Source organism: Kogia breviceps, chromosome 12 (genome assembly GCF_026419965.1).
Source record: "Kogia breviceps isolate mKogBre1 chromosome 12, mKogBre1 haplotype 1, whole genome shotgun sequence".
NCBI lineage: Eukaryota > Metazoa > Chordata > Mammalia > Artiodactyla > Physeteridae > Kogia > Kogia breviceps.
This window is the reverse complement of record NC_081321.1, coordinates 45,538,739-45,560,829: the sequence shown is the minus strand read 5'-3', so window position 1 is coordinate 45,560,829 and position 22,091 is coordinate 45,538,739. Positions and strand designations below refer to the sequence as shown.

At 40.3% G+C, this 22,091-nt stretch overlaps 1 pseudogene; it reads left to right on the top strand.

Annotated features, from left to right (window-relative positions):
* Positions 1–5,159, top strand: part of LOC131767249 (thymidylate synthase pseudogene) — a 130,397-nt pseudogene extending 125,238 nt beyond the window's left edge.
* Positions 5,160–22,091: the final 16,932 nt, after the last annotated feature.

Here is a 22,091-nt window from a genome sequence, read left to right as displayed (position 1 = left end):
ATGTAGTGTCCTTCCTTGTCTCTTGCAATAGAATAGTCTTTGTTTTAAAGTCTATTTTGTCTGATATGAGAATTGCTACTCCAGCTTTCTTTTGATTTCCATTTGCATGGAATATCTTTTTCCATCCCCTCACTTTCAGTCTGTATGTGTCCCTAGGTCTGAAGTGGGTCTCCCATAGACTGCATATATACAGGTCTTGTTTTGGAATCCATTCAGCCAGTCTATGGCTTTTGGTGGGAGCATCTAATCCATTTACATTTAAGGTAATTATTGATATGTATGTTCCTCTTACCATTTTCTTAATTGTTTGGGGTTTGTTATTGTAGGTCTTTTCCTTCTCTTTTGTTTCCTGTCTAGAGAAGTTCCTTTAGCATTTGTTGTAAAGCTGGTTTGGTGGTGCTGAAGTCTCTCAGCTTTTGCTTGTCTGTAAAGGTTTTAATTTCTCCATCAAATCTGAATGAGATCCTTGCTGGGTAGAGTAATCTTGGTTGTAGGTTTTTCCCTTTCCTCACTTTAAACATGTCCTGCCACTCCCTTCTGGCTTGCAGAGTTTCTGCTGAAAGATCAGCTGTTAACCTTATGGGGATTCCCTTGTATGCTATTTGTTGTTTTTCCCTTGTTGCTTTTAATATTTTTTCTTTGTATCTAATTTTTGATAATTTGATTAATATGTGTCTTGGAGTGTTTCTCCTTGGATTTATCCTGTATGAGACTCTCTGCGCTTCCTGGACTTGATGAACTATTTCCTTTCCCATATTAGGGAAGTTTTCAACTATAGTGTCTTCACATATTTTCTCAGTCCCTTTCTTTTTCTCTTCTTCTTCTGGGACCCCTATAATTCGAACGTTGGTGTGTTTAATGTTGTCCAAGAGGTCTCTGAGACTGTCCTCAATTCTTTTCATTCTTTTTTCTTTATTCTGCTCTGCAGTAGTTATTTCCACTATTTTATCTTCCAGATCACTTATCCGTTCTTCTGCCTCAGTTATTCTGCTATTGATTCCTTCTAGAGAACATTTTATTTGGTTCGTAGTTCCCGTTGTTTTTGGTGTCTGTCCCCAGTGGCTAAGGTTGGTTCAGTGGGTTGTGTAGGTTTCATGGTGGAAGGGACTAGTGCCTCTGTTCTGGTGGATGAGGCTGGATCTTGTCTTTCTGGTGGGCAGGTCCATGTCTGGTGGTGTGTTTTGGGGTATCTGTAGCCTTATTATGATTTTAGGCAGCCTCTCTGCTAATGGACGGGGCTGTGTTCCTGTCTTGCTAGTTGTTTGGCATAGGGTGTCCAGCACTGTAGCTTGCTGGTCGTTGAGTGAAGCTGGGTCTTGGCATTGAGATGGAGATATCTGGGAGATTTTCGCCGTTTGATATTACGTGGAGCTGGGAGGTCTCTTGTGGACCAGTGTCCTGAACTCAGCTCTCCCACCTCAGAGGCACAGACCTGATGCCCGGCCGGAGCACCAAGACCCTGTCATCCATACAGAAAAAGAGAAAAAGGGAAAAAATATATATATATCATTGCTCCCAAAGTCCACCGCCTCAATTTGGGATGATTCGTTGTCTATTCAGGTATTCCACAGATGCAGGGTACATCAAGTTGATTGTGGAGATTTAATCCGCTGCTCCTGGGGCTGCTGAGAGAGATTCCCCTTTCTCTTCTTTGTTCGCACAGCTCCCAGGGTTCAGCTTTGGATTTGGCCCCGCTTCTGCGTGTAGGTCACTTGAGAGCGTCTGTTGTTCGCTCAGACAGGACGTGGTTAAAGGAGCCGCTGATTCGGGGGCTCTGGCTCACTCAGGCGGGGGGGAGGGAGGGGTATGGATGTGGGGCGAGCCTGCGGCAGCAGAGGCCAGCATGACATTGCACCAGCCTGAGGCGCGCAGTGCGTTCTCCCGGGGAAGCTGTCCCTGGATCCCGGGACCCTGGCAGTGGCGGGCTGCACGGGCTTCCGGGAGGGGAGGTGTGGACAGTGACCTGTGCTCGCACACAGGCCTCTTGGTGGCGGCAGCAGCAGACTTAGCGTCTCATGCCCGTCTCTGGAGTCTGCGCTGACAGCCGCGGCTCGCTCTCGTCTCTGGAGCTCCTTTAAGCTGCGAGCTTAAACCCCTCTCCTCGCGTACCAGGAAACAAAGAGGTAAGAAAAAGTCTCTTGTCTCTTCGGCAGCCCCAGACTCTCCCGGACTCCCTCCCGGCTAGCCGTGGTGCACTAGACCCTTCAGGCTGTGTTCACGCCGCCAACCCCAGTCCTCTCCCGGCTTCCTACAGAAGCCCGAGCCTCAGCTCCCAGCCCCCGCCCGCCCCGGCGGGTGAGCAGACAAGCCTCTCGGGCTGGTGAGTGCCAGTCGGCACCGATCCTCCGTGCGGGAATCTCTCCTCTTTACCCTCTGCACCCCTGTTGATGCGCTCTCCTCCGTGGCTCCTAAGCTTCCCCCCTCCGCCACCCGCAGTCTCCGCCCGCGAAGTGGCTCCTAGTGTATGGAAACCTTTCCTCCTTCACGGCTCCCTCCCACTGGTGCAGGTTCCGTCCCTACTCTTTTGCCTCTGTTTTTTCTTTTTTCTTTTGCCCTACCCAAGTACGTGGGGAGTTTCTTACCTTTTGGGAGGTCTGAAGTCTTCTGCCAGCATTCAGTAGGTGTTCTGCAGGGGCTGTTCCACATGTAGATGTATTTCTGATGTATATGTGGGGAGGAAGGCGATCTCCGCGTCTTACTCTTCCGCCATCTTGAAGCTCCTCTCCCACGTAACTTTATTATTCCGAAGATTTTCAAGACATTTGAAAGCCCCTCAAACTCTCTTATTCTTCTCAGCCCCTGCCCAGTCCAGCAAGATGGCAGGCAGTTTCCAGAACGGTTATGTCAAGGATTTAAATAAGGGGGGATTATCTCTTCCTACTGAAACTAGTGTATCCATCCTATGGAAGATGATAAATAGAAAAGGATAAACTATATTTTAATCAACTGTGCTGTTCTCCATAGTAGAAATATGCATGAAATTTCCCCAAAATTTTATTTCATATGCCATCATTTCTCAACACTGATTTCTGTTCATAAATCAGCTTCACTGGGAAATGTCCATTTAGGATAGTATATTTAGGCATTCCAAGTAGCCCAGAAGCCATTTACACATTCTTCTGTAGCCCCAAGTAAGGTCAGTTCCACTGAGGCATATTGTAAAATTAAAAAAACATTTAAAAGGCACTGAAAAAAGTTCATAATCAGAGGAGATCATATGTACATTCACAGAGGAGATGTAGATGTTACACTGAGATTTGTCAATTTGTCAAGGAAAATAACTCAGGGCTAGAAGGAAGAAATTCTTATCTGCTAAGGCTGACCAAAGTAAGGGGAAGCAGCCCAGCCTACCTCTGCCAACAATGCTTTGCCCAGAGCAATTAAAAACTCTGGGTGGAATACTGAAAACATCATTTTTTAAGGCGTTTATGGGCTCACTAAGAAAATTAAGAATCCTCAAAACCCAAAAATCAAGAGAAAGCGGAAACACAGAGGAGTAGAGCCCCAAAGTTGACATTTACTCTGAGGGCATTTGCCCAACTCCAGAGTCCTTGAAATTCATTTTCTGACCTTAAAGATCATAAGGGTCAATCTAAAGTCAGATGTCCTATAGGAGATCTCCTCCCTCCATAAAGTGGAGCCACAAAAAGCCACACTCACAATGTCAGGGTGAACAAGAAATCAGCCAGCCACAGCCAAAGGAGGCAGCAAATAAAATTGCCTGCCCAGCCCTAAATGTTGTCACTAGATAGAGGGGGCGGAAATCTCCCTCGAGAATTCTTAACACAAGCTGATTCTTCCGAAAGTTTGTAGCCCAAACACATAATACCTTGGACTGAGAAACCTTAAATAAATACTTCAGGATAAACAGGTCCCACATTGGTAATGCCCCAGACATTTGGCAGAAACAAATGAAAATCCTAAAAGAACCCACCTTCAAAGTAGGCTTCAAAAATTCCCATGGGTAAAAATTATGAAGTCAGAGTCAAAAATCCCAAACCACGGGAAGGATTTAACTCACCGTGAAAGAGTCAGCAGAAACAGCAGATGACATGAACTAACCTATAAACTTCAGATACTGGAAGAAACCTACAAGTATGTTTACTATGTTTAAGAAATAAAAGGGGAGATTGAAACTGTGACTAAGAAGAAAAAGACTTTAGTGGTCACAGGAAGATACGGGGTCTCCTGAGAGACAGAGGGAAAAGAGGCATCGGAAAGGACAGGGCCACCTCGCCCGCCACCGTCACCGTCGGATCTCCGCATCCCCCAGGCTCCGAGTTGCTGCCATCCCCACCCCTAGGGAGCTGCAGTACCGGGGTCAGATATAGAACATCCTCTGCTGCGGCTTCCGAAGGATGACCACACCCGCACCGGCTCCCTGAAGATGCTCCTCTCACAGGCACACTATAGCCTGAGAGATGAATTTCTTCTGCTGACAGAAAAGTGTTTTCTGGAAGGGTTTTGGGGATGAGCTGTGGTTGATCAAGGGCTCCACAAATGCTAAGGAGCTGTCTTCCAAGGGAGTAAAAATCTGGGATGCCTACAGGTCCCGAGACTTCTTGGACAGCCTGGTACTCTCCACCAGAGAAGAAGAGGATTTAGGCCTAGTTTATAGCTTTCAGTGGAGGCTTTTGGTGGCTGAATACAAGGATGTGGATTTAAATTTATTCAGGTCAAGGAGTAGACCAACTGCAAAAGGTGACTGACACAATCAAAACCAACCCTGAAGACAGAAGAATCATCCTATGTGCTTGGAATCGAAAGATCTTCCTCTCATACCCCGCCACCCTGCCCCTGTGCCATGCCCTTTGCCACTTCTACGTGGTGAACCATCAGCTGTCCTGCAGCTGTACCAGAGGTCAGGAGACAGGGGCCTGGGTGTGTCCTGCAACCTCGCCGGCTATGCCCTGCTCACCTACATGACCGAACACATCACAGGCCTGAAGCCAGGTGACTCTGTACACACTTTGAGAGATGCACACATTTACCTGGATCACATTGAGCTGCTGAAAATGCAGCTTCACGGAGAATCAAGGCCTTTCCCAAAGCTCAAAATCCTTGGAAAAGTTGAGAAAATCGATGACTTCAAGGCTGAAGACTTTCAGATTGAAGGCTACAGTCCCCATCCCACTATTAAAATGGAAATGGCTATTTAGAGTGTTTGAGGTGCACAGAAGGGTTATTTGGTTGTGTATACTTTTTCAGATTCTTTTCCATTGAAGGTTGTTGCAGGATGTTGAATATGGTTCCCTATGCTGTGCAGTGAGCCCTTGTTGTTTATCTATGTTGCATACAGTGGTTTGTATCTGTTGGTCCCAAATTCCTAATTTATCCTTCCCCCTCCTTTCCCCTTTGGTAACCATAAATTTATTTTCTATGTCTGTGAGTCTATTTCTGGTTGGTTTGTTTGTGTTAATTTATTTATTTTTGGCTGCGTTGGGGTCTTCATTGCTGCACGCGAGCTTTCTCTAGTTGCGGCAAGCAGGAACTACTCTTCGTTGTGGTGCATGGGCTTCTCATTGCGGTGGCTTCTCTTGTTGTGGAGCACGGGCTCTAGGCACGCAGGCTCAGTAGCTGTGGCTCTCGAGCTCTAGAGAGTAGTTGTGGTGCATGGGCTTAGTTGCTCCGCGGCATGTGGAATCTTCACGGACCAGGGCTCGAACCTGTGTCCCCTGCATTGGCAGGCGGATTCTTAACCACTGTGCCACCAGGGAAGTCCCCTCTGTTTTGTAAATGAGTTCAGTTGTATCATTTTTTTAGATTCCACATATAAGTGATATGATATGGTACTTGTCTTTCTCTTTCTGACTGACTTCACTTTGTATGATAATCTCTAGTTGCATCCATGCTGCTGCAAATGGCATTATTTCATTCTTTTTATAGCTGAGTAATATTCCATTATATATATACCACACCTTCTTTACCCATTCATCTGTCAATGGACATTTAGGTTGCTTCCATGTCTTGGCCATTGTAAATAGTGCTGATATGAAAATGGGGTGGATGTATCTTTTTGAATTAGAGTTTTCATCTTTTCCAGATATACACCCAGGAGTGGGATTGCTGGATCATATGGTAACTCGATTCTTAGATTTTTTTAAGGAACTTCCATAGTGTTCTCCCTACTGGCTGCACCAATTTGCATTCCCACCAACAATGTACGAGGATTGCCTTTTCTCCACACCCTCTCCAGCATTTATTCTTTGTAGACTTTTTGATGATGGCCATTCTGACTGGTGTGAGATAGCACCTCACTGTAGTTTTAATTTGCGGTTCTCTAGTAATTAGCGAAGTTGAGCATCTTTTCATGTGCCTGTTGGCCATCTGTATGTCTTCTTTGGAGAAGTGTCTATTTGGGCCTTCTGGCCATTTTTTGATTGGGTTGTTTGTTTTTTAGAGTGCTTTTTTTTAAACATCTTTATTGGAGTATAACTGCTTTACAACGTTGTGTTAGTTTCTGCTGCATAACAAAGTGAATCAGCTATATGTATACATATATCCCCATATCCCCTCCCTCTTGTGTCTCGCTTCCACCTTTCCTATCCCACCCCTCTAGGTGGTCACAAAGCACTGAGCTGATCTCCCTGTGCAATGCAGCTGCTTCCGACTAGCTATCTATTTTACATTTGGTAGTGTGTATATGTCAATGCTATTTTAGAGTGCTTTTAAAGGAGTTGTTTGAAGGATATTTACACCCAGGTAAAAGTTTACTTTGCTCTAAAGGAAGGAGGAACTAGGTCAAAACCTTTGGTGACCTATCAATTGTTATTGATTAACCTTTAAGGATGTTGCCACTGGCACATAGAACTATGCTGGTTCTCTTAGTAATAAAAGGCCTTGAGTTTGGTTAATTCACTGAGGATGTATGAAAATGTCGAGATTGTGAATAAACTCAGGAAAGAGAAAATTTATATATCTTAAGAAAAACATGTACATGCATTTCAATACCATACTCCCAATTCATAATGTTTTTATGATGATGGTCAGTGACTTTCAAGAGTTATATATAACTATTCCCCCAGATTTGAGCAAGCCAAATAACACCATCAGTCATGATAATGCCTAGTGTGGTTATGAGCATTTAAAGTTATATTTGTTTTATATCTTGCTATAATAAAAAAGTGTTCTGCATTCAAAAAAAAGAAAGGAAGAAAAAGACTTTAGAAAAAATTTTAATAGAATCCTTAGAAATTAAAAATATCATAATTAAAATTTAAAACTCAGTGAACAAGTTTACTATATGACTAGACCCACTGAAAAGAGAATTCATGAAATGGACTATAATGCTGAAGAAATTAGCCAGAATGTAGAACAGAGAGACAAAGAAATTGAAAATATGAAACAGTTGTTAAAAAAACAAAGAGGAGCTTCCCTGGTGGCCCAGTGGTTGAGAGTCCTCCTGCCAATGCAGGGGACACGGGTTCGTGCCCTGGTCCGGGAAGATCCCACATGCTGCGGAGCTGGGCCCGTGAGCCATGGCCGCTGAGCCTGCGCATCCGGAGCCTGTGCTCCGCAACGGGAGAGACCACAACAGTGAGAGGCCCAAGTACCACAAAAAAAAAAAAAAAGGATAAAGTGAGATACAATGGGAGATCTAAGCCAATGAAGTACGGCAAGAAAAAGAAATAAATTTAATTACTAGAAAGGAAGAAACATAACTTTATTTGCATATGATATATTATCTATATAGAAACCTCGCTTAAAAAATATCAATAGATTTTTTGAATAAATAGTAGAGCTTAACATGGGATCTGAATGTAAAGTCAGTTGTCCTTCTAAACCAACAACAGCAAAGAGTTAAAAAGTGTACTTTTTGAAAAAGGTATCACTTATGGCATTTAAAAATGTGAATAGGACTTCCCTGGTGGTGCAGTGGCTAAGAATCTGCCTGCCAACGCAGGGGACATGGGTTCGAGCCCTGGCCCAGGAAGATCCCACATGCCGCGGAGCAAATAAGCCCGTGCGCCACAACTACTGAGCCTGCACTCTAGAGCCCGCGAGCCACAAATACTGAAGCCCACACACCTAGAGCCCATGCTCCACAACAAGAGAAGCCACCACAATGAGAAGCCCAAGCACCGCAATGAAGAGTAGCACCCGCTCACCGTAAGTAGAGAAAGCCTGCATGCTGCAACAAAGACCCAACACAGCCATAAATAAATAAATAATTTTTTTAATGTGATGAACCTAGGAATAAGTATACCAAAAGATCTTTATGAGAAAAAATTATAAACTTTATTAATAGACATTGAAAATACTTAAATAAATTGAGACCATGTTAATGTATAAAGAGAATCATTATTATAAAGGTGTCAATTCTCCTCAACTTAATTCAAGTCAGTCAAAACTCTGGAGAGTCTTATGAGTCTTGACAAGCTGATTCTAAAATACATATGGAAGAGGAAACAGCCCATAAAGCCTCAGGTATGCCTGAAGAAGAACTGGGTGGGAGAAGTTGTTTTTTAAGTTACATATAAAGCTATATTAATTGATATATTGTGGCATTTGTGTTGGAATAGACAAATATACCACTAGAACAGGATAGAAACCCAGAAACAACCCCATGTGTTTGGAATGTGATTTACAGCAGAGATGCGGAAGCACACGGCAGTGTGAGAAAGCTGGACTTCTGTTGGATTATGCCACCACAATTAGTTATCCATGTTTAAAAAGGGGGTGAAGAATCTCACCACACCCACAAAACTCAATTCTACATGGAGTAAAAAGTTAAATGTAAAAGGCAAAACCATAAAATGTTTAGGTGAAAGTCTCAAAGATTATCTTTATGACTTTAGGGTAGGGAAGGATTTCTTAAGGTAAAGTACACATACACCTGTATATACACACACACACACACACACACACACACACATCTAACCATAAAGATGGATAAGTTTGAGTACATTAAAAAGAACTTCTGTTCACCAAAAGATACCAGTAAGAGAGTGAAAAAGCAAGGCACAGAGTAAGAAATTGACAAAATGATGAAGTGTTCAGATATAGACTATACATAGAACTATTACAAATAAATAAGAAAAAGACAAACAATCTGATAGAAAAATAGGCAAAGATATGAACAGAGGTTTCATGGAAGAGGAAGATAAGAACCTTCAACAAGCACAGGAAAAGATACCAATCTCTTTAGTAATTAGGAAAATGCAAATTAGAGCCATAATATATGACTTTACTCCTGCTAGATTTGCAAAAATTAAAGATTATGTTATCAAGTGTTGGCAACGATGTGAGATAACAGAAACAGTTATATCTGCTGGTAGGAGTGTATATTGGTAAAAAATCACTGTGGCATTACCTAGTTTGTCTGAAGGTATACACAACATAGGACCTATCAACTTCATTCCTAGATAAACTTGAGAAACTCTTGCACATGGGCACCAAGTAACATTATGAGAATGTTCAGAGCACCACCGTTTGCTGAGGTATAAGCCAGAACTAACTCAATTGGGCATCAGCAGAGGAATGGATAAATTATGCTATTTCATGTAATGGAATTCTGTGCTGCCATGAACTACAGCTACGTGCAAAAAAATGGATGAACTTTAGAAACATGTTGAATATAAGAAGTCATCAGAGAATGCTTACCCTTATGATTTCATTTATATAAAAGAAACATGTAAACTAAATAGTATATTATTTGTGGAGATTTATGTAGTAAAACCATAAAAAAATGGACCTAGAGATTGTGATACTGAGTTAAGTAAGTCTGTCACAGAAAGACAAATATCATATGATATCGCTTACATGTGGAATCAAAAAAAGGGGGAGTACAAATGAACTTATTTACAAAACAGAAGTAGAATCACAGATGTAGAAAACAAACTTATGGTTACCAGGAGATAAGGGTGAGGAGGGATAAACTGGGAGATTGGGACTGACATATACACACTATTATATATAAAATAGATAACAAATAAGAACCTGCTGTATAGCATAGGGAGCTCTACTCAATACTCTGTAACAGCCTATATGGGAAAAGAATCTTAAAAAAAAACAAAAAAAAAAAGACTGGATATATGTGTATGTGTAACTGATTCACTTTGCTGTACACCTGAAACTAACACAACATTGTAAATCAACTATACTCCAATGAAAAATTTTTTTAACAAAAGTAATTTTATAGAATTTAAAGAAATAAAGAAAAACAAGGGAATGATAAACTCAAAGTTCAGGGTTGTGATCACTCTGAATGTGGAGAGAAGGGGGTGGAACCAAAGGGACACACAGGAGACCTCATGAGTAATGAGAAAGTACAAGTTTTTTAACTGGGTCATGAATTCCTGGGAATTTATTCTATTGTCATTCTTTGGCATTTAAGCATATTTCATATATACTGTTTTATATCTCTGAAATATTTAATTTTAAAAATTTTAAAGAAGAAAAGACAAATAAATGACAGAAAATATCTATCACATGTGTAAAACAAAAAATTAAAAAATAAAATGATCCTCTACTAATTACTAAGAGAAAATGAAAACACAATAGAAAAATGAACAAAGGACAAGAACATGCAGATCACACAATAAGAAATACAAATGGCCAATAATATACGAAAAGACATTTAACTTCACTAATCGGTGCAAATGAAACAGAACTATATTTCACCGATCAAACTGGAAGCATGGTATGAAGAATGAACTGACAAAGTCTTTTGGAGGGCAATCTGATATTATCTATCAAAATTTTAAATGTAAATACTCTTCTGCTCAGCAATTCTGTATCTAAGAACCTCTCTGATAGAAATACACATACAGTTTGGTCACGTTGTATATAAAATGTTCACTGTAGCATTATGTGTAATAATGGAAAATTGGAAACAGCTTAAATGCCCATCAATAAAGAAATAGTTTATTTAGAACACAACTGCGTTTTATCATTTTGGAATGTCTTCAGGTACAAGCAGAAATTGTGCCTTAAATAAATAGGGGCTCTTTTTTAAATCACATAACAAGCTCTGAATAAAATTCATGCCACTGTTTGTTCAGCTGCTCCATGTTGTCACCAAGGACCCAGCATCTTTTCATCCTTCTGCTCCTCCATCATTTTTTTTTTTTTTTTTTTTTTGCTGTACGCGGGCCTCTCACTGTTGTGGCCTCTCCCGTTGCGCGGAGCACAGGCTCCGGACGCGCAGGCTCAGCGGCCACGGCTCACGGGCCCAGCCGCTCCGCGGCATGTGGGATCTTCCCAGACCGGGGAACGAACCCGTGTCCCCTGCATCGGCAGGCGGACTCTCAACCACTGCGCCACCAGGGAAGCCCTCCTCCATCTTTGAGTGTTGATTAGATCATTGTTCTCAGCTCTTCACTCTCTTCCTCTGTAGTGTGCTAGAAAGGGCTGATGTTGGACTTGGCCTTGCGGCCTGGATCAGTCAATTGAATGTGGGTGGAAGTAACTGTGTGTGCTAGTTCTAAGCTAAGGTCTTAAGAGTTATCTCGTGTTTCTACTCACTCTCTTGCACTCCTGTGATCCATAATAAGAAGAACTACCTTAGAGAGCCAGTGATGCAAGAAAAATGAGGAAATGCATAGAACAGACCTGAACCTAACACACAGCTTGGAGCCACGCCCAGCCGATCTCAGGTGAGCCCAGCAGAGCCAGAGATACCTCGCATACCTATGAGCAAGAAAACAAATGTTTATCCTTGTAATCCACTGAGATTTCAAGGTTGTTTATTAGACAGAAAAATTAACTAATAAACTTGGCATGTTGACTTTCCATCCTTATGCCCGTGGCCTTGTGGTCTCAAGTTAGTTTCAAGCTGCAGAAATTGCAGTTGTCTTCAAAGCAGGAAGTTGGGGATGTGAGAAGAGTGGCCAGAGCAGAGAGTAACCTCCTTGTGATGCTTTTGTTTTTTAATCAAGGAATAAAGAGATTTCCCAGAAGCCTCTCTGTCAACTTCCCCTTGCATCTTATAGTCCAGAAACTGTCACATGGTCACTCTAGCTATTACAAAGGGTGGGAAGTAAATACCTGCCAAGGGGACCAAGACTGGCTGGAGAAAAGGCCTACCTTCCCTGAGATCAAGAGATATCTGCCCTCTACATGGATAAATCAAAGGGTTACTGGCAAAGCATGTATAACTGTGTTGTCCGCCACACATGTTCTGTAATACTGGGCAAAGGTCAAATAGAATAAGGTAGATTTATATGTAGTAACGTGAAAAAACATTTAATATGATCATTCAAAAAGAATAGCAAATGGCAAAACAATACATATAATATTCTCACTTGTTTAAAAAATAAGAAATTCAAGTTTGGGTGCGTACGTATATACGTAAATACACAGAAAAGGGTCTGAAAAATATACATCAAACTCTTTCACAGCAGTCACTGCTGAGGAGGAGGTGGTTTAGAAAGAGGTTGTGTTTAAAAGGACCTTCTCTAGTTGTTCTATGAACTTATTTCTGTATCGTTTGAATTCTTAAGAACACACAATAATTTACAGATTACTTCCTTAAAAATTTACTTTTCATAAAAAAATAAAAGCTATATAAGTGAGAGAATTGAACACTGAAAGAGAATATGAGCTAGAAGAAGGTCTGTATTTTTTTTTTTTATTCAAAGGGAGAAAAAAAAAGATTTTTCTCTATAATCCCATCAATTTCTGGCTCCTAGGAAGAAAACAAAACCACTCAGAAAAGATACTTTGGCCATTTCCATGCCTTTAAAACTGAAATCCTTGTAAAGTCCTATTTCTCTTGTTAACAAGTTTCATTAAGAATGTTAGACTACCCAGCATTGATCTCCACACATCTCAGCCTTCCTAACTGGGCAACTCAGAGGCCAGCTTATTTACTGTTTGAATTGTTTGTTGTAAATGCATTCTTATACTCACCCTTGCCAACACCCATGGGAGACCTAGGCACTTTTGTATAAATTCAATCTGCCTCAAATGCAATCATTCTTTATTTTAAAAACCATGTGTGTAAAATCAAAGATGTTACCAAATCTAAAGATCACTGGAAAAATAGACAGTATAGTTCAAAAAATAGCTTTTATAGAATGTATTTCTATATTCTGAGCATTCTTTACAATATAAGAAAATTTTCTATATGAAATAAATGAGAAAGAGTAGGGAACTTGTTTCTTTTATTAAAGTCCTTAAAATAATTCTTATAGAAACGTCTTTATTTTGTAAAAAAAAAATTATAAACGTGAAACTATAAAATACTTTTCACTTCAATTCCATTTATTAAGAGATGAACTAGGAACGAAACTGGAAGCTGGGTTCCAAAAAGATGAGTAAGTTGCACTTCCTCCCCACAAAAAGCTTGTAATTCGGTAAGAGATACAGAAGTAAAAATAGATGAATTTAATCAAATGGATAACCAGCTTTAAAAGGGTGGAAATGTAATGAGACAGAAAATTGTATTTTCCAGAACTCCTCTCAAGGTTAATATGTAAGGTTGGAAGACAGACTTGGGGAGAGTAAGGGGGGTAGGGAAAGAAGGAGGTAAGAACTGGAGCAAGCAACTAGACTGCGGGCAGGTGGTGGTTTGCTAACCACCCCCTAACCCGCGCTGCGGTCTCCTTCAGTGGTGTGTGTGATTGAAGGTGTTGTCCCCTGGTGGCCCTGCCTTTTGCTATCCTCTCTGTGCAGCTCAGCCTCTCCTCCAAACTATGGGGACAAAGCATCAGGAGAGAGAGTTGTCATAGAAGCACTTTGGCTTATTTATTTTTTTCTGAAGTATAATTGATTGACAATGTTGTGTTAGTTTCTGCTGTACAGCAAAGTGATCCAGTTATACATATATATACATTCTTTTTTTATATTCTGTTCCATTATGGTTTATCACAGGATATTGAATATGGTTCCCTGTGCTATACAGTAGGACCTTGTTGTTTATCCATCTTATATATAACAGTTTGCAAACTATTAGTTTGCTAACCCCAAACTCCCAATCCATCCCTCCCCCAACCCCCTCCCCCTTGGCAACCACAAGTCTGTTCTTCATGTCTGTGAGTCTGTTTCAGTTTCGTAGGTAAGTTCATTTGTGTCATATTTTAGATTCCACATATAAGTGATATCATATGATATTTGTCTTTCTCTTTCTGATTTACCTCACTTGGTATGATAATCTCTAGTGCCATCCATGTTGCTGCAAATAGCACAATTTTGTTCTTTTTTATGGCTGTATTCTATTGTGTGTGTGTGTACATGTATATGTGTGTGTATATATATATATATCACATTTTCTCTATCCATTCATCTGTTGATGGATATTTAGGTTTTTTCCATGTCTTAGCTATCGTGAATAGTGCTGCTATGAACATAGGGGTGCAGATATCTTTTTTAAGTATAGTTTTGTCCAGATATATGCCCAGGAGTAGGATTACTGGATCATATGGAAACTCTATTTTTAGTTTTTTGGGGAACCTCCCTACTGTTTTCCATAGTGGCTTCATCAATTTGCATTCCCACCCAAAGAGAAAAGGGTTCCCTTTTCTCCACACCCTCTCCAGCATTTGTTATTTGTAGACTTTTTAATTATGACCATTCTGACTGGTGTGAGGTGATACCTCACTGTAGTTTTGATTTGCATTTCTATAATAATTAGCGATGTTGAGCATCTTTTTGTGTGCTTGTTGGCCATATGCCTGTCTTCTTTGGAGAAATGTTTATTTAGTTCTTCTGCCCATTTTTCGATTGGGTTGTTTTTTTGAGCTGTTTGTATATTTTGGAAATTAAACCCTTGTTGGTCACACAGTTTACAAATATTTTCTCCCATTCTGTTATGTAGCTTGTCTTTTCATTTTGTTTATGGTTTCTTTTGCTGAGAAGCACTTTTATTTTAATCATTGCTGCAAAGGAACTGCAAACTCAGTGAGTTTCTTGTTAAGGCCAGAAGCACACTGAAGTCCATAATATGTAGACAAAATACTTTTTTAAAGCATTAAGTTAAATTTGTGAATTTCCACTATACTATCTCTTCCCTGTGGGGCTGGCACTTCTCTACTGAGCTCCAGACCTACATCCATCATCATCAGAGTTAATCTCCTCATTTTTGCCCAGCAAATCTGCCTTCCTTATCTTAGCAAATAAAACACCATCAGCCACTTGACCCTTACCAGAAACAGGGGAGTCAGCCTTCACTACTCTACAGTGAGTCCCCGTTTGACCAATTCTACCTACTGAGCATCTTTCAAATGCAACTCTGCAAACTCCATGGTCCCTGTTGCTGCCTTTGTTCAGATCCTTAGCATAGCACTCTGTGGTGTCTCTGCTCCAGTCTCATAAGCCTCAAGCTGTTCATCTTTCTACTAATTCTGAATGCCCTTTCTAAAATGGCCATTTGATTATGTTGTATTAAAATTCTTCAGTGTTTTATCTGCCAACACAAAGTTCAAACCCTTTAACACGGTGAACAAAGTATGTGATGATCTGTTTCTGCCAGGTTTTTTTGGTCTCATGTCCCGTCACTCCCTACACACAAATCCTATCCTAGACACGTATTCTAACTCTGAGAACCACGTGCACCTTTGCTGGGTCAAATGCTGTAGTGAGCCGCAGAGATACAGGAGTGAACCAGAGGGCATGGCCCAGTCCTCACGGAACTTAGAGTGCCCTTGCAGGAGCCTGAAAGAAGCACGCTCTCCTTGGCCTCTGTACCTCCCACCTGCTTCCTCATCTGCCCTGGGTCATTGGCTGACCCAGGCAATGGCTATGGGTGAGCTTGAGGGAATCACTTCACCCCTCCGGGCCTCAGTCCTTCATCTATAACACGACTAGGTAGCCCGCATGATCTCTAAAATTTCTCCTAACTCTTGCAAGTTATAAATCTGAAGAATACTTTTAACTCGTCAAAGTAGAGAAGAAAGAGTCCTCAGAAATGTCCCAACAAATAGTGATGTTTAAACTATTGTAAGCAGCACTGTGAACATGTCAAAATTGCCAAGTTTTCTTTTGCCATCACGAAAGGATCCAGATGCCAAGCAAGATATGCCCTCCGCTGACATCTTATTAAGGTGTAGCTTTATTTAACTAAAGTCCTTTGTAAATTAGAAAGCACTAAAAAACATTTCTGTCATTCCTGTTAACTATGTGCTGTTTTTCCATGAAGTCATTATATAAGTGCATTCCCTGAGTTTCAAGGGAAAGGAAGGTGATCTCACCTCTGAAAAGCTGTTTCTTTTGCATCTAATGGAAAGAAAGTGGGCCTTTGGCATTTTTTTCCTAGACACCCAAAATCCAAATTTATACTGTTGAATTACAAATAAATCTCCTGGAACAGGATCAGACAGTGCCAATGCTATCTTCAGCCCAAAATAAAGCTAGCTTTGATGTATTTTTAACCTAGGTTCATAAATTAACTTTCAGAGAAAAACCTGTATTTTGAGCTGAAACAAAACTGTGAAACTCATATATAATTAACCAAATCATGAACAGTTTTGATTTTGATCTTTCACTAGACTTTTAAAGGGAAAATATTCTTACCAGAGCACATTTAAAAGTGTATTATTATTGTGGTGGTGTCAATATCCCAGTTTTGATATTGAACTAGGTTTATATGTTACTTAAGTAGCTAAGGGAAGTTGGATAAAGGATACAGGTGACTCTCTATACTATTTTTGCAACTTTCTGTTTATAATTATTTCAAAATAAAACTCAGGGTCCACCTAATGAATTAATGAATCTAGTCAGGGATCCCCAATGGCTGCTAACATCACAAAAAGACAGATGATTGGATATCATACATGTGCTGGTGGAAGCTTAAGTCCATCCATGAATGAGTCTTGCCAAAAGGCAGCTGTGAATGTGATCAAACCTCCATCCAACAACCAATTTATAGGAAAATAAAGAGCAGAGGAATAGGCTGAGATGTATCACAGGGGTACAATCAGCAAGATCCAGACAAAGGAAGATCTACAGAACAAATGATTTCATTTCTTCAACAAATAGGTTGCAAAGAGAGACACAGACAGAGAGAGAGGGATGGGGGGGGAATCTGTGGATAAAAAGAGCCTTAAAGACACATCAACCAATCGCAATGCTTGGACCTTATTTAGATCCTGATTTGAACAAACTGTAACACTAAAAATCCTATGGGATTTAAGAGATCATTGGGCTTTGACACTCATGGGATATCTTATGATTTTTTTAATGTTAACTTTAACATAAATAAATAAGTAGAAGTCCAAATTTTATATGTATAATACTTTCATTGAAGTATATTAATGGCATCTTCCTAAGTGTTTAAATTAAGTGTTTTTGTACAGAGGGCACAGTCCCTGAATTGTGGTAATTAGACACAATAATGAACAAAAGCCCTGGCCTGCAGGGAGCACCTGGTCACCATAAGGAAAAGAAAACAGGAAGGTTGAGAATTAGACACCGGCTTAAAATTGTCCTCCTCTTCCAGTGAGATTCCACAGCTCTCCAGTTGAAATATTAAACACTCGGCAAAGCTAAATACTAGATCGGTTTCTTTCATCAGCCTGGGTGGTTCCAGGTATGCAGGAGTGAAGAATGTCCAAATAGAAAACATTCTGCTCCATTAGCCTGAGATATGGTTGAGGAGAAACTCCGATTACCATTCCCGTTCTTAAGTGTTTATTATCTGGACAAATTACAACTTCCCCCTAAGTCTCTTGTGGTTTTTCTCAGCAAAAAAGGTGAGTATTTTTAGGCAAGTGCTGACTAAATTTTAATTTTAGAAGTCTCGGTGTTTTAAGTATGTTTTCTTCAGGAATTTTTCAGCAAAACTTCGTTGACATCTACCTCTTTCAGAAATATTTTTCTGTGTGCTACTCACTGTTCGTTGGGAATTTGAGAGTAGAAGTCAAAGTTTACTAAACCTAGTTCTCAGGAAATAGCTGAGATTTTATAAACACATCAAGCCTTCCCAAGGGCAGACTGAATTGGGGTGATTTCCCTAATGCTTCCTTTTAAGGGGGCTGCTCAGCTGTAATAAAAAGTGGAAGATCCCTTGGGATGGCAGCAAGAGAGAGAAAAGGAGGTGGCTCTTATAGTTGGTTTTTTAAATCTCAGAGGAACAGCTATGTACTTAGATATATGCGGAATTCATGGGTTTGCATATAAACCCAGATATCAGTCTCTGCCACCCGCCCACCCACTCAAAAGTGACCTCCCTCCAGTATAATTTTCCTTTCATCGGCTCCTGCATGGAATTCAAGCTGCAGCTGCTCTGTACACCAGGAGCAACTGTCATTCACTGCCAGACACAGCCTGCACCCCTGGACCTCAACCTCTCCTGCAGCTCAACACATCAGCAGTGGGCTGGGAGTGGGACAGCCACATCTCCCTTTGCTGCCCACCCCTTTGTTCCCTCGCATCACCCCTAAACCTGGTTCTACAAGTCTATCACATTCTGCTGAAAGGACTGTTTGCAATAACCCAAACAGTCGGCTATTAAATATTAAATATCCGGGCTTCCCTGGTGGCGCAGTGGTTGAGAGTCCGCCTGCTGATGCAGGGGACGCGGGTTCGTGCCCCGGTCCGTGAGGATCCCACATGCTGCGGAGCAGCTGGGCCCGTGAGCCATGGCCGCTGAGCCTGCGCGTCCGGAGCCCACGCTCCGCAACGGGAGAGGCCACAACAGTGAGAGGCCCGAGTACCGGAAAAAAAAAAAAAAAAAAAAAAAATTAAATATCCTGTTCTTAAAAGACTATTGGCCACTCCACTTAAATTCATTCATAAAGAAATACGTACTGATCATCTACAATATGCCAGATACTCTGATAAGCTTGGGGGTTGTGTTGGTCAGTGTATAAAACTGCAGATGACAGAAATTATACCAGCTAGTTTAAACAGAATAATTTTTAAAAGAATTTAGATGCTCCCCTAAAACATCATCGGAAAGACAAGAGAGCAAAGCTGGAGCAAAGCTCCAGGCTGAGCAAGGCAGCCAAGGGAGTTGTGTGCTCAGATGTCTCTTTGAGAAAAACAGACTTCGAGTAGCGTAATTAGCTGACAGCTGCCACTTGCAGGGTCCGCCACAGTGTGCACAGGAGGCCACACACATACTCCAGGATGCTCCCAGCCCCTGACTGAGCCCAGTGGGGTTCTAGACTAGGCTCTTGCTGCCCAGTCCTGGTTCCTCTAAGGAGCAGTCTTTGCTCAGGGACTTCCCATTGGCCTGGCCGAGACTTTCTCAGAGCTATGTGGCAGTCTAAGGCTCTTCCTTCCTTCCCTCTAGATGTCAGAACTTCATCATTGTCTGAAGCTCTCCCTGCCCACTCCAGCTGCCTCACAAGCACTTCCCCCAGTAAATCTCTAACACATTTAACTCCATCTTGACATCTGCTTCCCAGCCTACCTGAACTGACTCTCTGGGCCTCCAGGAACAGCTCCCAGAACGATGCAACAAAAGTGGTCCACCAAAAGGAACGCAGCTGCCACGATCAGGAAGTCAGGGAATTGGGTAGACCCCACCTCAACAGCTGTGTTCAAAGAACCACCTATCTAAGCCACCACATCCTGCTTCCCAACACCCACCAAGTTTGGGAAGAGTCTCCACTACAGCTACCGTGACGGAAATAATTCCACCCACAGGACCATGCTGCCAGGAAAAAAAGAACAGAAATGGCAAAAGTGTGGCCTCTTCCTTACAGTGTTCATGCTGGGCACCTCAGGTCATGTTCAATGTTCAGTCTCTATTACAGTTGACTAGCAGGCCCAGAAGGTATTTCTCACAAGGAATAGTGATCTGGAGAGGATGGCAGAGCTTTGCTGAGAAACCCAAAGTCTGCTCTAGTATTTATGTATATGGGGCCTGCCAAGGACACTTCCAGAACCATTGAATGAGCTGGGCCCTATGTTTGTCTTTTTCTTATTGATTTTAGGAATTCTATATATGTTCTGGAAATTAAGCCTTTATCAGTTATACAGAATTGAAATTATCTTCTCCCAGGCTGTGGCTTATCTTTTCATGTTATTTATGTGCTTTCTGATAAACAGAAGTTATTTTTAAGGGAGTTGAATTTATCAGTCTTTTCCTTTGTAGTATATGCTCTTTGTGTTTTGTTTTAAAATCCTTTCCAAATCTGAGGACATAAAGATATTCTCCAATATTTTCTTCTAAAGTTTTAAACTTTTACCTTCAACGTTTAAGTCCTTAATTCTTCTAGAATTGATTTTTTGTGTATGATATGAATAGTGATCCATTTTTTTCCAATAAGGACAGCCAATTTCCAAACACTTTCTATTGAATACTCCATTTTTCACTATGGATCTGAAATATATCATTTCTGTTATATCCTTCCATGTATGGATGGGTCTGTTTCTGGACTCTCTTTTCTGTTTCATTAACCTATTTATCTGCACATGCACCAACGCCACATTGTCTAAATACTATCCATTGCACAATAAGTTTTTTAGTAGAATCTGTTCCCAGCTCGTTGTTTTTCAGGAATATTTTGGCCGTTCCTGACTCTTTGCTTCTTAATGTAAATTTTAGAGTAAGTTTTCAAGGTTCACATAAACTCCTTTTAGGTTTTTTACTGGAATTTTATTGAATCTATTGATCAACTGGGGGATAAGTTACATTTTAATGATATTCTTTCTATTCTTGACAATAATATGACTCTTCATTTTTAAATGTCTTTCAATAAAGTTTTATGATTTTCTCCATAAAAGTTCCACATATCTTTGGTGAGGTTCATATCTAGGTACCTTCTATTTTGTTAGCTAATATAAATGTTAGACGTTAAAACTTTGTTTTTTAACTGTTTGCTGTTGATGTCTAGAAACACATGATTTTTATCTAATAGTTTTATATCCAGCAACCTTATAAAACTCTCTTATTAACTCTAATAATTTTCCATAGATTCTTGGAGGTTAAAAATTCATATCATTTGAAAATAATTACAATTTTCCTACATCCTTTCAAATTTTGTATTTTCCATTTCTTTTTCTTGGCCTGTTATACTGGATAATATATCTAGTACAAAAGTGAGTAGAAGTGCAATAGCATAATTCTTGTCTTTTAAACAGAATGTTTTTAACCATTCATCATTAAATATTGTATCAGTTCTTCACTAGATCCACCCCTTCATACTCTGCTTTGTGATGCCAAGGCTAGCGACCTACATATTACATTTCCCAGATACCAGCTTCTTGTTAGATTCTGCCAATGAAAGGTACTGATGGGAGACTGGAAGGCAAGAGAAGGGGAGATGGGACTTCCTGTTTTCTAGCCCCTATTGACATTCCTCATACAGAGACAAACAGCTTCATCTACCTAAGACTTTTGACAGCTCAAGCACCAAACCCCAGGGTGCCCCCTCAGTGAGCAAAGCACTAGTTCTGCAGCACCACCTCACAATCACTGGCTCTATGGACACCCTATGAGCCAGAAGGTGGCTTCACTCGGAGGTATTAAGATATACAAGCTTTATTAAATGAGTTGAGAATATTCCCTCTTTTTCTATTCCTAGAATATTCTGAATATGATTAGTAATCTTTTAGTTGAATGTTCAGTAGAACTTGCCAGTGAAGCCACCTGGCATGGTGTTTTCTTTAAGGGACAATGTTAAACCACTGATTTAATTTCTTAAATCATTATAAGATAATTTAGGTTTTCTATCTTCTCTTTTGGGAATTTGTATTTTTCAAGAAATGTGTTTATTTCTGCTAAAAAATTTATAGGTAAAATGTTGTTCATCATATTCTTAATTTTCTTTTTAATCTCTACATCATCTGTGATGATGGTCTCTTTTTTCCTTTCAAATAATTGCTATTTGTGCCTCCTCTCCTGTTTTAACATTCTTCTTAAAGGCTTCTCAATTTTGTTAATCTTTCAAAAGTACAACTTTTGTCTCTTTTGATACTTTCTATGATATCTTTGTTTTGTTTCATTAATACATGCTATATGCTATACTTTTATAGCATGTGTGCATTCATGACTATATATTTTCCTCAAAGTATTATTTTAAATTATTTGCTTTATATTATTGTTTAGCATTTTTATTTTATTATAATGTCTTCTCTAATCCATAAGTTTTTTAGATGTATTTATTTTTTTACATTTATTTAGATTTAGATTTATGTTTTAAATTTTTCTAATATTGTGGGTACAGTATTCTACCTATGTCCATTAGACCAAGATTGTCAAC